This window comes from Vigna unguiculata, chromosome 5, assembly GCF_004118075.2.
Source record: "Vigna unguiculata cultivar IT97K-499-35 chromosome 5, ASM411807v1, whole genome shotgun sequence".
In the NCBI taxonomy this organism is placed as follows: Eukaryota; Viridiplantae; Streptophyta; class Magnoliopsida; order Fabales; family Fabaceae; genus Vigna; species Vigna unguiculata.
The window spans coordinates 18,561,677-18,577,669 of NC_040283.1; positions in this window are offsets into that span (position 1 = coordinate 18,561,677).

A 15,993-nucleotide genomic window follows, 5' to 3' on the forward strand; every position below is an offset into this window, starting at 1 on the left:
TGTCATATCCTTCGCAATGATGGTGTCAATTGGTCTGGGTATTATTTTGGCGGGAAGAGTTTCGTCGTTTGGGATCGTGGACTATAAATATGGGTTTGAAAACAGAAGAGGGGTTACTTGTTTCATTTGCGAGAGTTCTGAATTCAGAGATCTTGTGTGCGTAATATTGTCCGACTAGTCCTCAATTTCGACCGACATCTTCTCGTAAAAATCAAAACCAGCTATGTCTAGTAGTGGTAACGTGTCTACGTCTAGTAGTAGTGAAAGTACGGAGTCAGATAGAAGTAAGGATAGGCAACTTGGCAGAGAGGGTACGAGTTCTGGAGTTGTTACGAGCGGGATGCCAATGGAGGTTGTGAGGGAGGTTCGAGAGGATCCCCCCGAAGAGTTTGAGGAGAGCAACTGGCCGACGAAAGGCGGCTATGGGTGGGCTGCTGCTGACGTTCGTGACCAATCATCTTTATTCAGATGGTCCTGTCTGCTGAACTCTTGGCTAAACTGCACGCCCGTCATCTCCAAGGGTGTTAGTGGGGACATTGTTTCGCTAGAAAGGGTGAGTGCTATTGACCGGGTATGCCATGGGCAGGAAGGGGCTACCGAGAAGTTCTTCTACATGTATATGTGCCACTTTTCTCAGCTTCATGTGCGATTGCCTTTAGACGATTTCACTATGGGTGTGTTGCGGGCGTTGAATGTGGCACCTACCCAGCTACATCCGAATAGTTGGGCCTACTTGCAGGCTTTCCGCATTCTGTGCCAGTCCTTATATTTGGAGCCCACTCCCTATGCTTTCTTGTATTTTTACGACACCAGACCTCGGCGGCCGGCTACTTGACTCTCTTTGATTAGTCGCCCCAGCATCAGCAGACTGGATGCTTTTTCCCAATCTTTCAAGCATTTCAAGGATGGGTACTTCAAGGTCGTCGTCAAGGAAGGAGGAAAAGCTTATTTTTTGAACGCAGACGGAAGTCCCAAGTTCCCTTTGAGTTGGACAAACAATCCTTCTTGGTATAAGGACATGGGGATGGATGAATTATCGGTTGGTGATAAGGAGGTTGTGGAGACCTTGTTGAAGTTTGTCGATAAGTTGCCCACTAAGGGCCTAGTTAGGGTTTATAATTCGGTGCACCCGATAATAGATATCGAAGGTATCTGTTTATTACTTAAGCTGTGTTAATAATACCAAGTTATTTTGATCCGAGTTGTGATGTATCATTGTAGGGCATATGGCGCAGTCTAGAAAGAAGAATCTGGCGCTCTTTAAAACGTTGAGGAAGGAAATGGCTGCTAAGGCCAAGGCGGCTGGGAAGGCTGATGTTCCCAACTTACAAGAATCGGTGGTGGAGGTCCACGTGCACGGTGGGACGAAAAGGAAGGTTAAGCTTCCGCCTCGACCCAGGAAGGGAAAAGATGTGAAGAAGATAAGGGCGGCTCTGCTTGGAACGGCTAGCGGGGCGGGGTCAGCTAGTGGGGAGAAGGGGCCGGAAGCTGGGTTGATCGAGTTGCCGGAGATATCCGTGAGGAAGGATATTTCAATCACCCTTCCAGATACCGTTGTAAATTCTATTGACAACATGGACGCGGAGCACATTGTGAGAACAATGGTCGAATTTGGGAGTAAGGCGTTAGTATTGAGCCGGCGTGTGGGGTTGCTTTATAAGAGGGAAGTGAAGGAGGGTGGCCGGGAAAAGGTGGAGGAGTTGCAGGGTAAGGTGGATAAACTGGAGGAGGAGAAGGCTGCATTGGAGAAGGCAAAGGAGAGTTGGGAAGCAGAGAGGAAAAGGCTCGCAACATGGAGGGTTCGTTGCTTGGACTCTGAAGAAAAGTTGAATAAACGGATAGCTGAATTGGAGGAGGACTACGATGACTTGAAGGACAAGTATGATGGAGCTGTTGGTTAGCTTGATGATCTGAAGAATAGCATCATTCAGGAGCACATCAATGGCTTTGAGAAGGGATTGCGGCAGGCGGCCTTCTTCCATCAGGATGTGGACATTACAGATTCAAAGTTTAATGTGAATAAGGACGTTATTGACGGCAAGCTGGTCAGGGTGGACGAGAGCAGTGCAGATGAGGGGGCGGAGGAGAAGGCAGTCGAGGAGGAGAAAGGAGCGGGCGATGCCGAGGAGGTGGCACCTGATGCAGCAAAATAGGATCTCAGTTTTAATTGATTTGAGAATATTATTTCAGCCTATGTCTGTAATATTTGGTACATTACGTTACATTGGTACATTCTTGCACTTATGTTTAAATGTGATTAAGGTTGTGTATGTTATGGTGTATGTCGGGTTTTGATGATATGTGGTGTGTGTGTGATGCAATCGATTGTATGTTAAGGGTGTTCGACCCAGGCCGTTTACCTATGGTAAGGGTGGGGAACTTAAACGAATTAATCATGAGTTAAGGGTGTTCGACCCAGGTCGCTTACTTGTGGTAAGGGTGAGGAACTTTAACGGATTAAGCATGAGATAAGGGTGTTCGACCCAGGCTGCTTACTTGGGGTAAGGGTGGGGAACTTTAATGAATTAAACATGAGTTAAGGGTGTTCAACCCATGTCGCTTACTTGTGGTAAGGGTGGGGAACTTTAACGAATTAAGCATGAGATAAGGGTGTTCGACCTAGGCCGCTTACTTGAGGTAAGGGTGGGAAACTGTAACGAATTAAACATGAGTTAAGGGTGTTCGACCCAGGCCGCTTTACTTGTGGTAAGGGTGGGAAACTTTAACGAATTAAGCATGAGATAAGGGTGTTCGACCCAGGCCGCTTACTTGGGGTAAGGGTGGGGAACTTTAACGAATTAATCATGAGTTAAGGGTGTTCGACCCAGGCCGCTTACTTGGCTTCGATCCATTTGGTAAAATAATCGACGGCTACAATTAGGAATTTTACCTGCCCCTTGCCGGGTGAGAAAGGGCCGAGGATGTCCATTCCCCATTTAGCGAATGGCCATGGGGATAGTATGTGATGTAGTTGTTCCTGTTTCTGATGAATAAGGTTGCCATGTTTCTGACATGGCTTGCATTTCCTGACATGATCCTGGCAGTCTGCTTCTATAGTGGGCCAGAAGTATCCGGCTCTGAGAACTCTTGTAGCCATGGTGCGTGCACCGGAATGATAACCACAAATTCCTTCGTGTAGCTCTTTGATGATATATTGGGCTTGCTCTGCCGTGACGCACTTAAGTAGGGGTTGGCCGTACCCGCGTTTGTAGAGGTCATCGCCTATCATGGTGTACCTGGCGGCCTTAGCCAGCCAAGTTTTGTCTGCGTCGAGGGGGGGTTGCTGGTTTTGAGGTATTGAATGTACGGGGTGGTCCAGTTTTGGCTTTGGGAGGGAGTGACACTGTTAGCTGGGGTGTGGGTTAAGTTTTGGCAAGTGTGTGTGATGGAAGGTGTGGACAGTGTTTGTTGTAGTAAGGATCGGTGGCGGCTTTTGAGCTTGGTGCTGGCCAATTTGGAAAGGATGTCGGCCCTGACGTTGTCGGTTCTTGGGATGTGTTCGATGCGGACTTGTTCGAAGGCGGATTGAATGACTGCACGGACCAGATGGTAATATTGTAGAAGGATGGGATCTTTGATCTGAAACTCGTCGTTTAGATGACCTACAGTGAGTTTGGAGTCGATTTTGCACGTTAACTTTTTGACGCATACTTCGCGAGCTAGGGAAAGGCCAGCCTGGATGGCTTCGTATTCGGCTTGGTTATTGGACGTTTTGAAAGCAAAATGAAGGGATTTTTCGATGAGGATGTCGTTGGGCCCTTCTAAGACAATGTCGGTGCCGGCACCCCTTGGATTTGAGGAACCATCTACATGAAGTGTCCACTGATCCTCTATGGGTGTTTGCTGTAGGCCGTTGACGAAGTCTAAAATACATTTGGGCTTTGATGGGGTCGTGGGGTTCGTAGCGGATGCTGAATTCTGATAGTTCCACGGCCCATGACGACATGTGTCCGGCTAGATCTGGTTTTTGTAATATTTTTTGGATTGGGTAGTCGGTCTTAACGGTTATGGTGTGGTTCTGGAAATATGGGCGGAGACGGCATGCCGCGTGGACCAAAGATAGGGCCAATTTTTCTACCATTTGGTATCTGGTTTTGGGGTCTTGCAATGTTCTGCTCACAAAATACACAAGATGTTGTGTGCCTTCTATTTCTTGAACAAGCGCGGCGCTGACGGTGAAGTCAGTGGCCGTGATGTATACCAGCAGGGGTTGGCTGGTGTTTGGTTTGTGGAGGATAGGTGGTGAGGTTAAGGTTGTTTTTAGTTTTTGGAAGATTTGTTCACAATCATCAGTCCACGTGAACCGGGTGGATTTCTTTAGGAGTTGGATTATGGGTTGGGTTTGTTCGACGAGTTTGGGTAAGAAGCGAGAGATGGCTGTGAGACGGCCAATGAGACGTTGGACCTCCTTGACAGTAGTGGGGCTGCGCATTTCGATGATAGTCTTGCATTTTTCAGGGTTAGCCTCTATGTCGCGTTGGGTTAACATGAAACCAAGGAATTTGCCCCGGTCAACGCCGAATATGCATTTGTCGGGATTGAGGCGGAGGTTATATTGGCATAGCGTGGAGAACACTGTTGACAGGTCTTCAGCGTGTTGGTGATGACTTGGGGACTTGACAACCATGTCGTCGACGTATACTTCGACACAGTGCCCCGTTAGGTGACTAAACACCTTGTCCATTAGCCGTTGGTAAGTTGCCCCGACGTTTTTGAGGCCAAAGGGCATGACCCTATAGAAGTAGTTGGCATGGTCCGTGATGAAGGCGGTTTTGTGCATATCTGCTGTGGCCATGGGGATTTGGTTATACCCTGAATACGCATCCAAAAAGCTAAGCACCTTGTTTCCTGCCGCACCGTCTACGAGTCGATCAATGTTGGGTAAGGGGTAGGCGTCGCGAGGACAACCCTTGTTCAAGTCCGTGTAGTCTACGCACATCCGCCATTTGCCATTGGCTTTCTTCACCAAGAGAACGTTAGAAAGCCAAGTGGTGTATTGAGCTTCTTCTACAAATCCTACGCTCAGTAACTTGTTGGCTTCGACCTTGGCTGCTTGCCGACGTTCTTCACCAAGCTTGCGTTTTTTCTGGGATACGTAGCGGGCTTTTTTACATATGGACAGCTTGTGGGATGCCACCTGGGGGTCTACTCCAGGGAGGTCGGCAGCCGACCAGGCGAAAAGATCTGTGTTGTTGATGAGGATAGGTGTGATGGTGTCACGCTCATCAGAGTTTAAACCGGTGCCTAAGTTAATAAAGTGACCATTGGGAAGCTCTAAAGAAGTGGTGTGCTCAACTGGTTCGAGGCGGACATCCCGGCCTATTCTGGGGTCAAGGTCTTCGCCGGATAGGGCTATGCTGGAACCAGGGGGTCGTTCGATATGGTTGGTTTGTTGGATTGGGAGTTGAGGTCGCAAGCTTGCCATGTAGCATTTGCGTGCTAAGTGCTGGTCATAGTGTATGGTCAGGATGTCGCCGGATGGGGCAGGGAATTTCATGGCCAAGTGAGGGGTGGAGACGACTGCACCAAGGGTATTGAGGGAAGGACAACCCAGGAGGATGTTGTAAGATGTTGGCGCATCGACAATAAGGAAGCGGATGGGGATGGTTTTGGTTTGGGTTCCATCCCGGAAGACGGTGTGGAGGTCTAGGTAGCCCCGGGTGGATACCTGTTCGCCGGAAAAGCCATATATTGGCTCGTCATATGGGACCATGGCAGTTTCAGGGAGTTGGAGTTTTTGGTAAATGGCCCAGTAGAGGATATCAACAGAGCTGCCTTCATCAACAAGGACTTTCTTAACAGCATAATTCTCGATTTCGACAGTGATGACCATGGGGTCATCTTGTTGGTGGTCAAGGCTGTGGAAGTCATCGTCTGTGAATACAATAGGAGGCATACGACATCTGTGGTGGGAATGGGTGATGTGGTTGATGGATTGTATATGGCGGAGGTGTCTTTTTCTGGCAGAAGAGGTGGAGCCTCCGCTTGCGAAGCCACCAGAGATGGTGTTAATGGTGCCTCGTAAGGGGGGGTCGGCAGGGGTGATGTCGGTGCGGGCAGGCTCTGGTTGTTGATTGTTGGGTTGGGTGGGGTGGGTGTTGTGATGAGAGTCATTTGGTGGATGTCTGTGGTCAGGTCGCGGGGGGTGACGGGATCGAGAGGAGGAGGAGGAATGGTCGTCTCTACGAATGAGCGGTGAAAGTGGCCAGCACGGACCAGTTCTTCTATTTTATCCTGGAGTGCTTTGTATTCTTCTGTAGTGTGACTATGGTTGCGGTGGTAACGGCAATATTTGGTCATGTCGGCGTTGGGGGGTGTGGTTGTCTTGCGTGGTGGAGGGATTAGATCGGCTTGGAGGGCTTTGTCCAGAATGCGGGAACGGGCTACTGTAAGGGGGGCGTATCTGGTGAAGCGAGGTTGGCGGGCTTCGCATGGGCGGGTATCAGGGCGTGGGTTAGGCTGTGTGGTGGGGTTGGCAGTGGTGGCTGCGTAGTCGTTGCAAAATTTGGTGTGAAGTGTTTGCATTTCCTCCATGCGGACGTAGTCAGCTGCACGCAACTTGAGTTCGTGCATGGAGGCAGGTGGGTGGAGATAGACGTTGTTGGCGAAGGGGCTGGGTTGTAGGGTAAGAGTCATGCACTGGAGAATCATCTCCTGGTTGAGGTGCGGTGTACGAAGGGCGGCTTTACTAAAGCGATCGATGAACGCTCTAAGTGGTTCGTTAGGTTCTTGGCTGATGCCCAGTAGGGATATGGTGGTGGTTTGATGGGGACGGCTTCCAGCGAAGTGGGTGGAAAACATGTGGGAGAGGATGTCGAAACTGTTGATTGAGTAGGGCGGAAGAGTTGTGAACCATTCTAGGGTAGGGCCTTTGAGGGTGGTGGGGAAAGCTTTACAAAAGACTGCGTCTTGGGATGTGTACAAGGCGACATGGGTGATGTAGACTTTGAGGTGCTCGTCAAGGTCGGTTTCGCCAGTATAGCGATCCAGGGTAAAAGGTTCCCACTGGGCTGGGAGAGGGGTGTTAGCGATAAAGTCCGTGAATGGGTGACGGCGTCTGGGCTGGTGAGGAGGGAGCATGTGAGGTGGAACGGGGTGGTTGATCATAGCAGGAAAGGTGGAGGTGATGTTATGAGGGGGAATGTGGGTTGTGGGAAGATATTGTGGGTTATAGGGTGGAATATGTGTGGTGTGGAGGGTATGTTGTAGGGGATCTGGGTGGTAGGAAGGGTGGCGGTGGGGGTTGGGGGTGCGTTAAGCCCCGGTTGACCAGATGGAAGGTGATGGGGATGGGTAGAGGTAACGGGTGTCTTTTGGGTGGTGGTGAAGGTGTGGGGGGTAGGATTGTATTCACTTTCTTCCTCTGTAGGCTGGAAAGCCGGAGACTTCACGGCTTCAGAGGTTTCTTTGGCTTTTCCCTTCAGGTTGGGATCAACCTCGATCCTTCGCCTGAGGCGGGAGTTTTCTTGTCTCAACGCTTCCATTTCTTCAGCACTGCGTTTCTTCAGATTTGCGAGTTCCTGTTGCATCTTTGCTTGGCCGTCTAGGATGGCGGCCAAATCAGGGGTGATGCCAGGAGGTCCAGAGGGACCAGCATCCGCTTGCTTGTTCGCTCCAGCTTTGCTGCGGGTGGAAACCATCTTCAGAGAAAAGCGAGTACTAAAGGTGTTTGTCTCGTGTCCCACGGTGGGCGCCAATTGTTCCTGCAGAGAACAAATAAGATAAGTTAGGCACAAGCGTCACCTTACCATGTAGTCCGCTATCTCTTCAGTTGGCCTCTTCCCGGTCGATACATGTCAGCTTGAACCCAGGAGGGGTTACTTGCAGAAGAGTCTTTGAAGCTCAAGTAAGTCAAAGCTCTTAGAGAGTCAAATCAATGATTAATGAATGCGTACCTTTAATTACTGGGGTCCACGCGTATTTATAGAGCATTAATGATGCCTAGTTATCCCATGGGTCGGGCCTTGACTTGGGTCCTAGCTTGGGCCATGAGTGGGCCTGGGCTCCAACCTCGGCCCTTAAGGCCTATTAGAGATGGGGGCTTCTATTTTACTGTCTTTTAGAGTTGTCGGTCTGGAGTAGGCGGCCCTGACCGGCTACCTACCTTGACGACTTATATTGGTTATACGAGGTGTAGGTCATTCCTTCAGATGTATAGGTTAAAACCGGTACAAGTTAGGCTAACTCGGCCTAGGCTGGATACTTGGCTGCCTTGATATATACATTGTTTGCTTATATGGTCGAGTTTGGCTAGGTGTGATACAGAGAACAAATGAGAAATAAGAGCAAAAATAACTAGTTTGTGTCTGATATTCATATTTTCTTTAGAAATAGAAAGAAAACATGTAATAGTAAGAAATGAATACAATTAGTGATAACTTCAAAAGACAATGAAAAAGAAGATAAAAAATATCTTAATAAATATTTTGATTCTATATTGTATTTGATTTTATGTTTTCTTATTTATTAACATTAAATATTGTGCTTATAAAAGACATAGAAAGATACCTAATTTAATTTTCATCAATTCTCAATATACACTACATATAATTTAAACAATTTCAAACAAATTGAAATTTTTTAATATATATACATATAATTTAAAAAATTAAAAAACAAAATTGGAGGGGCATGGCCCTCTCTCACCCCATCTAATATTCGTCCCTAATGGTGATCGTGCTCTTAAGCAAATGTAGAAACATATTGATTATGTTAGCAATTTCCAAGGATAGCCATCGTGTTTTTGAGCAGAAGTGTTGGAAATCCAAGTGTGAATCTAAGTCTCAAATTGAGTAAAAATGAAAAAGTTGAGCATCATATAAGGATAAAGACCCATAGACCCATTGTCTTAAGGTTTTAGAGTAAAAGTGTTGTCAATATTTTATGTATGGATTGAACTCATGTCTCATTAGTGTTGTAATGACAAAGACCTAATGGGTGGAGTCACAATCCAATCATAGCACTTGGAAATTGTGCCCTAACTAATAATGACTATAGTTTTTTGCAAAAGATATAATTATAAAATAGGTTGTATCCAAACTGGTGAATCCGGAAGATAATGTGAAACTCATATGATTTACTTTTTTTTATGTTGTTAAAGTAATTTTTGCTAAATCAACACTGTGATACTATTAAAAATATAATTTAATTGTAATTAAACTTAAAATGGTGCTAGCTATTAAAACTTAAAAATTTATAAAATATAACATCAATTTAGATGATGTATATTTAAAAATAATTTATAGTTGGTATGTTTTATTTTCCTCAGACCGACACTTATAAACTGATTTATGTGTTAATTTAAATGTATTTTCACCTTCGTCTATGTGCAAATGAGTCAATGTATAAATAATATAGTTTAATATAACTTTGTAGCAATGTTGAAAAACTTTTATACGATACGACACAAGAGACGAGAATACAACTAATATGGAAAATACAGGAAACAACACACGATAATATATCTATTATACTAATTACATTTTATAATCTAAGAAAGTTAAGAGAAACATTTATAATGAATTAAATATAAAAATTAATCTTAATTCACTTAAAATTAGATATATTTACCTTAATTTTATATAATAAAAATAAATTAAATATAAAAGCTTTACTTAAACATAATAATCAAATAATTTAAACTAATTTATTTAAATATAAAACATAAAACATGGCACAAATTAAAAATTAATTATAAAATAATATAATATATTTTAAAAATAATATTAAATTATTAAACTATATAATGTTATGTTATATTTTTAATTTTAGTATGATTAAGTAAAAGTTTAACTTAATTTTTTTTATAATTTTTATATCTAATAAAACTTTATGTATTATTTAAAAGCAATAGATTCATAATATAAAATTTGTAATACGATGTTCAGTAATTTAAAAATAAAATAAAATAAAATAAAAAATCACTAGTGCAAAGAAGAGATTTGACATCATTTACTTGGCATTTCTACTTTAGTTCTCCAATCGGAACATATCTAGACGAGATAAGAGAGGGGCCTCTAGGTTTCTTTCTTAACTGAAACATATATGTTCTCAGTGGCGGATCTTGACCAACATTATTGGGAGAGCCAAAATAATACGTTCAAAATTTATACATTTATTTATTGTCACTCATATAATAAAAATGAATACATAATTTAGTATAACGATAACTAAAAAAGAAATAAGACTACAAATGAATATATGAAAGAGTTGAATTTGTATACCTATTTAAAAAAAGACTAAAAATTAATTTTTCATAATCTAATAAAAAACTGAGAGACGTAAATACCAAAAGAAAATTCGATGATAATCAAACCACACTTAAGATTTAGTTATAAAAAGACACACAGTACAATATTTTTTCTTTTATGTTCATAAAATAAAAAATTAATATACAAGCTCATTAAATAAATTAATATACAATTATTAAACTAATATTTCACTATCATGTGATACAAGAGAGAATTACCTTCTCCTTTATTTTTTCGAGAATGGAAGACAACAACTTATATATGAGAGCAAAAATAATAGATCTTTTTCTCTTCAGAAACAAAAGAAAATAGGTGAGAATGGGAGATGAGAAAAATTCAGTGAGAAACTCAAGTCATATAATGAACCACAGTTAAAATCTGGTTATAAAAAAACACACAATAAGATACTTTTACTTCTATGTTCATAAAATAAAAATTAATATAAAAGAGACTTATTAAATAAATTATTAAACCAATATTTATTTCACTATCAAGTAAGATGAAAGAATTACCTAATTTTTTTCCTCCTCTTGAATGAAAGAGAACAAAGAGAAATAAGAGCAAAAAAATTGATATTTTTCTTTTCAAAAACAAAAGGAAAATTTTGAGAATAAAGAAATGAAAACGATTTATAAGAAGCTCAAACTATAATGAAAAATAATAATAAAAACATCTTGATAAATATTTTTATTTTTTATTCTTTATTATATTTTATTATTTATTAACATTAATTTATTATATTTATAAAAGAAATAAAATGTTTAATTTAATCATCCTTAATTTATAATATATTATCTAACATCTATAATATATTATCTAATATCTATAATATAAAAAAATTTAAAATACCTAAAATTTAAAAAAAAAAACAAATTTTTGGAGGGGCCATGGCTCCTCCCTGCCACCACAAACATCTGCCACTGTATGTTCTTAATTGACAGGCTTAAGTTTGAAGCTATATGTGAAATAAAACGAAATAATTTGAAATTATATAAATGTACAAATGGTTGCAAATTATTTAATAATTTGAAATATAGTATGTGAAATTATTTTAATGCAGTGACGAGGAGATGAGAACAACATTCGTGTGACAAGGGAAGGGAAAAAACTGTAGCGTCAATGAATTCGCATTTTACAGTTGTAGAAGAATGGTTAGGAGATGATGTTGGCAGCGATCAAGTTAGGCATTGTTGAAATGCAGCAATGTGTTTCCAATAAAGAACATAGACACAAAATGCATGTTACAAAACAAGTCTTACGAAACAAAAAAGAAAAAAAAAAACTCAAGGAGAGGAGAGAACGAACCTCTCACCAAGGGTAGATATAGTGCAACATGGTTTGTGTTGTCATGGCAAGGGAAGGGAAGAGAATGCGAGGAAAAGAATCGAGCAGCATTCGCGTTAGCAGTGACGGTGGAGAAAAGGCTAGGAATGGCAGTGACGTCCACGTTTCACAACGACGCAATGAAACAAATGTTTTTAGTGGAGATGTAAAATATATGAAAAATTAACCCTAGAAAAGGAATACACATCCATTCTTTATAAAATCGAAGTCTATTATTTGACATAAAGATAAAAATTCAAAAATAATAATGACATCTTTGAAAATTTTGGATAACTTTAAACTTTGATTTTAAAATAAATGAAGCCTAAGTCATCCAAAAAATTTAAAACATGTCATCATTATTTTTTAATTTTTATTCTTATGTCGAAAAATAGGTTTTGATTCTAAAATGATTGATCTCATAGGACTATGGTTTCCGTTATTTTAGAATCAAACTAAATTCATCTCAAAATTTTAAAAATTGCATTGCATTAAATGCTTTGTTTTTCTTGAAACTAAAACATATACCGCGATTTCGAAATAGTCACTACTATAAAAATATATTTGTTGTGATGATAAAAGTTGTGATGATATATTTGTTGGTAAATGATTCGAGGTTTTTCAGCATGAAAGCATGTAATACCATTTATCATATTTCATGCAATTAAACAATTAATGTCACGACATTTAGCTCTCCTAACATGGTTTTTTTGCTTTCAATTATCAAAACTTGTAATCTTGCTTTCAATTTTTTTTCTTTCATTTGTTTCACCATTAATTGTTGATTTTTTTAAAATTTTTGTATTAATTAATTTAAATTTTATTCATAAAACAATTATTATAAAATATATTTATTTCAATTTTTTTTAATAATATAAGATTTTTTTCACCATTAATTAATGATACTTTGTTATTCTTTTAACTTTTGTGTTAATTAATTAATTTATTCACTTAAATTTTATTGATAAAAATAGTTTTAATTATAGAGAAATATTTATTTCAATGTTTTTCTTTATTTATTTTTGTCATTACCTATTGATTTTTTATTTAAATTTTTTGTGTTAATTAGTTATAGAAAACATTTATCTCAAATTTTCTTTTAGGATTTTTTTGTTAATTAATTAATTCATCCATTTATATTTTATTTATAAAAATAGTTTTACGTACAGAGAAATATTTATTTTAGTTAATTTTTCTTTTATTTTTTACCGTTAACTATTGATATTTTATTTTAAATTTTTGTATTAATTAATTAACTAATTCGTTTAAATTTTATTCATAAAAAAAATTTAATTATAGAAAACAGTTATCTCATATATATATATATATATATATATATATATATATATATATATATATATATATATATATATATATTTTATAGTGTAGGATTTTTCTCACCATTAATTAATGATATTGTTTTATTCTAAATAGATATTTTTCTCAAATTTAATTATACAAAACAGTTATCTCATATTATCTCATAATTATATTTTATAGATAAAAATAAAATTTAATTATAGAAAACAGTTATCTCATATTATCTCATAATTATATTTTATAGATAAAAATAATTTTAATTATAAAGAAATATTTATTCTAAATTTCCATTCTTTTTAATAGTGTAAGAATATTTTTTATTATTTATTAATAATATTCTATTACTCGTTTAATTTTTGTGTTAGTTAATTATTTAAATTTATCGATGAAAATTATTTTAATTATAGAAAAATATTTATTCTAAATTTCCTTTCTTAATTATAAGAGGTTTTTCATCAATAATTATTAATTATTAACATTTTATTATTGTTTTAACTTTTAGGTTTATTTATTAATTAAGTCATTTATAGGAAATTTTTTATTCCTTTTATTTGAATTTTAATTTAGTTAATAACAATGATAATTTTGATAAATACAAATTATTTCAATAAGCATTTATTTTAAATTAGCATTTATTTGAGTCAGCATTTAATTAATTCATTCAATCAGCATTTATTTGAAATTTATTATGTAAATTTAAATTCAATATTGGCAAAAATAAAATATAATAATAATAATTTTTGTTTTATAATTTAATTCCTTTAAATTTTATTTATAAAAATAATTTTAATTATACATTTTTTGTTTATAGTATAAAAATAATTATTGATATTTATTATTTTTTTATTTTTGATGTTAGTTAATTAATTCATTTAAATTTTATTTACTAAAATAATTTCAATAGAAAATATTTAGGACTAATTATTTTTCTTTTATAGTAGAAGATTTTTATTATTGTTAATTATTAATATTTTTATAATATAAAACTTCTATTATCAATAAATGATTTATTGTAAAATTATTAATGAATGCATGAATGGGAAATAATATTATTGTCTACGTTGAAATCATTATTTAATATATTCAGAAATATTTTTAAAATTTTTATTCTATTTATTTAAATTTAATATTTACAAAATTAAAATATTAATGATTAATAATAATTCAATTTTAATAATGAGAGTAGTGTGAGATTGGGCGAATTTAGTTGGCCCATCACAACAACAAAAAATGTTTTTTAGGGGTTATTTTTTAACGTTAAGATACACCGCCGAAAATGTTTAGCATTTGTGATCATTCTTTTGACCGCCACAAACGTTAATATACTTTACAGTGTTACACATTCTTTAAATGTATGTATCTTTATTTTAACTTAATTGTTTTTTTAATGAATTTAACTTTTGAAAAATATATTCTATTGCCGTATAATTAAAAATGTTTCGAACTTCTTTATTATCATTTCTTCGTGAACGTCACTTGTTGCTTCTACTCCTTTGCGAAGACTACCTCGTTCAGTGTCTCATCCAAATCAAGATCAAACTTTGGTATACACAAAATTTTCGCATGAGCTCTATGTTTTTTTGTTCCGAAATCACTTTTTTTATTTTCGATTTATTATTATGTTCACACAAATTCTTCGCGTGAGAGTTTTTGTTTTTTGAAATCATTTTTATTTTCGATTTATTATTAGGGTTCTTGTTCACAATTAATAATTAGTGTTTTCATATCTATATTTATCTAGTTTTCTCATTTTCGATTCGTTAATTTAGGTAAATGAATGTATTTGCTTGTTTTTTTAAGCTTAGTCTTCTAGTTATGAAAAATTAATTGTTGATTTAGATGTTTTTTCTCCAGAAAAACCGCACAAAGAAAAATAGGGAAGTCTTTAGAAAAAGTTTCTTAACGGTATTCACTAACATTCAAGCATCTTTGTATTTTATTTGCTCTGTTTTGTATTTTATTTCTTTCTTTTTATTTACTTGTTTATTTGTGTTTGAATTAAAGATTCTGAATAAGCATGCCTTTAGATATTGTTTGGTTTATACGAGACATGTCAAAAGATCTTCAGTTTTTCAAAATATAGGGAAAGTCAGTGTGGTCTCAATCACACATATACGTGTGGTTAGTGTTCAATGTTATGTTACATAACAAAAAGTAATAACATTCTATGTGTGTTTCTTTTTTAACAAATTTTTGTATTGCCACATGTCCTTGACTTCATTAAGAAACTCAATGTTTAAAAGCTACTGATATGGTATGCACTCTAGTCATTATAGGATTAACTTCACATAACATTCTGATTAAGAGATGAAATGATAATTTATCCAATAAAAAATAGTAATCGTTTCCCACTCATTTTTAGTTCTCTCATTTTCATTCATCGAATATCTCATCATTTTGTATTTTAGTTCATTTGCATGGATGAAAGTAAATGCAAATTATAAACAAATGTAAGAAAGTCATTATCCATAAATAATCAACATGGAGTAATGTACGTAGATATTCTCTGCTTAGTTTTATATTATTTCAAGATAGCAGATTAACAAAAAAAGAAAAAAACAATCACGTGAATATTATGAGTAGACATGTCAAAGTGAGCCAACCCAGCTCACATGGGTTGGCTCACCACGAGCCGGGTTGAAAATGAGTGAACCCAACCCGGCTCACTTTTTGGTGAGCCAGAAATTTTGTAACCCGACTCAACCCACTACGGGTTGGTGGGTTAAGTGGGTTGGCTCACCAACCCACCTAAAAATTAGTATTCAAATATTTAAATAAATTTTTAAGTAACCCATGAGATAACAATCATAGTAAAATCAAGAACCAATGTTTTGATCATGCTCACCACCAATATATGAAGAATTATTTCCAAGAAAGTATCCATTAGTCTAAGAAAGCATGGCTAATATTACAAATTTTCTGTCATGCTATTTAACAAAATATAAATAAAAAAATTATACATTTTTTTCATGCTAATTTAGAAAAAAATGTTTCTAAGATGGTTACTTGAGTAATTTACTATAAAGATTATAGTTAAAGATTAAAGTATCAACATATATATATATATATATATATATATATATATATATATATATATATA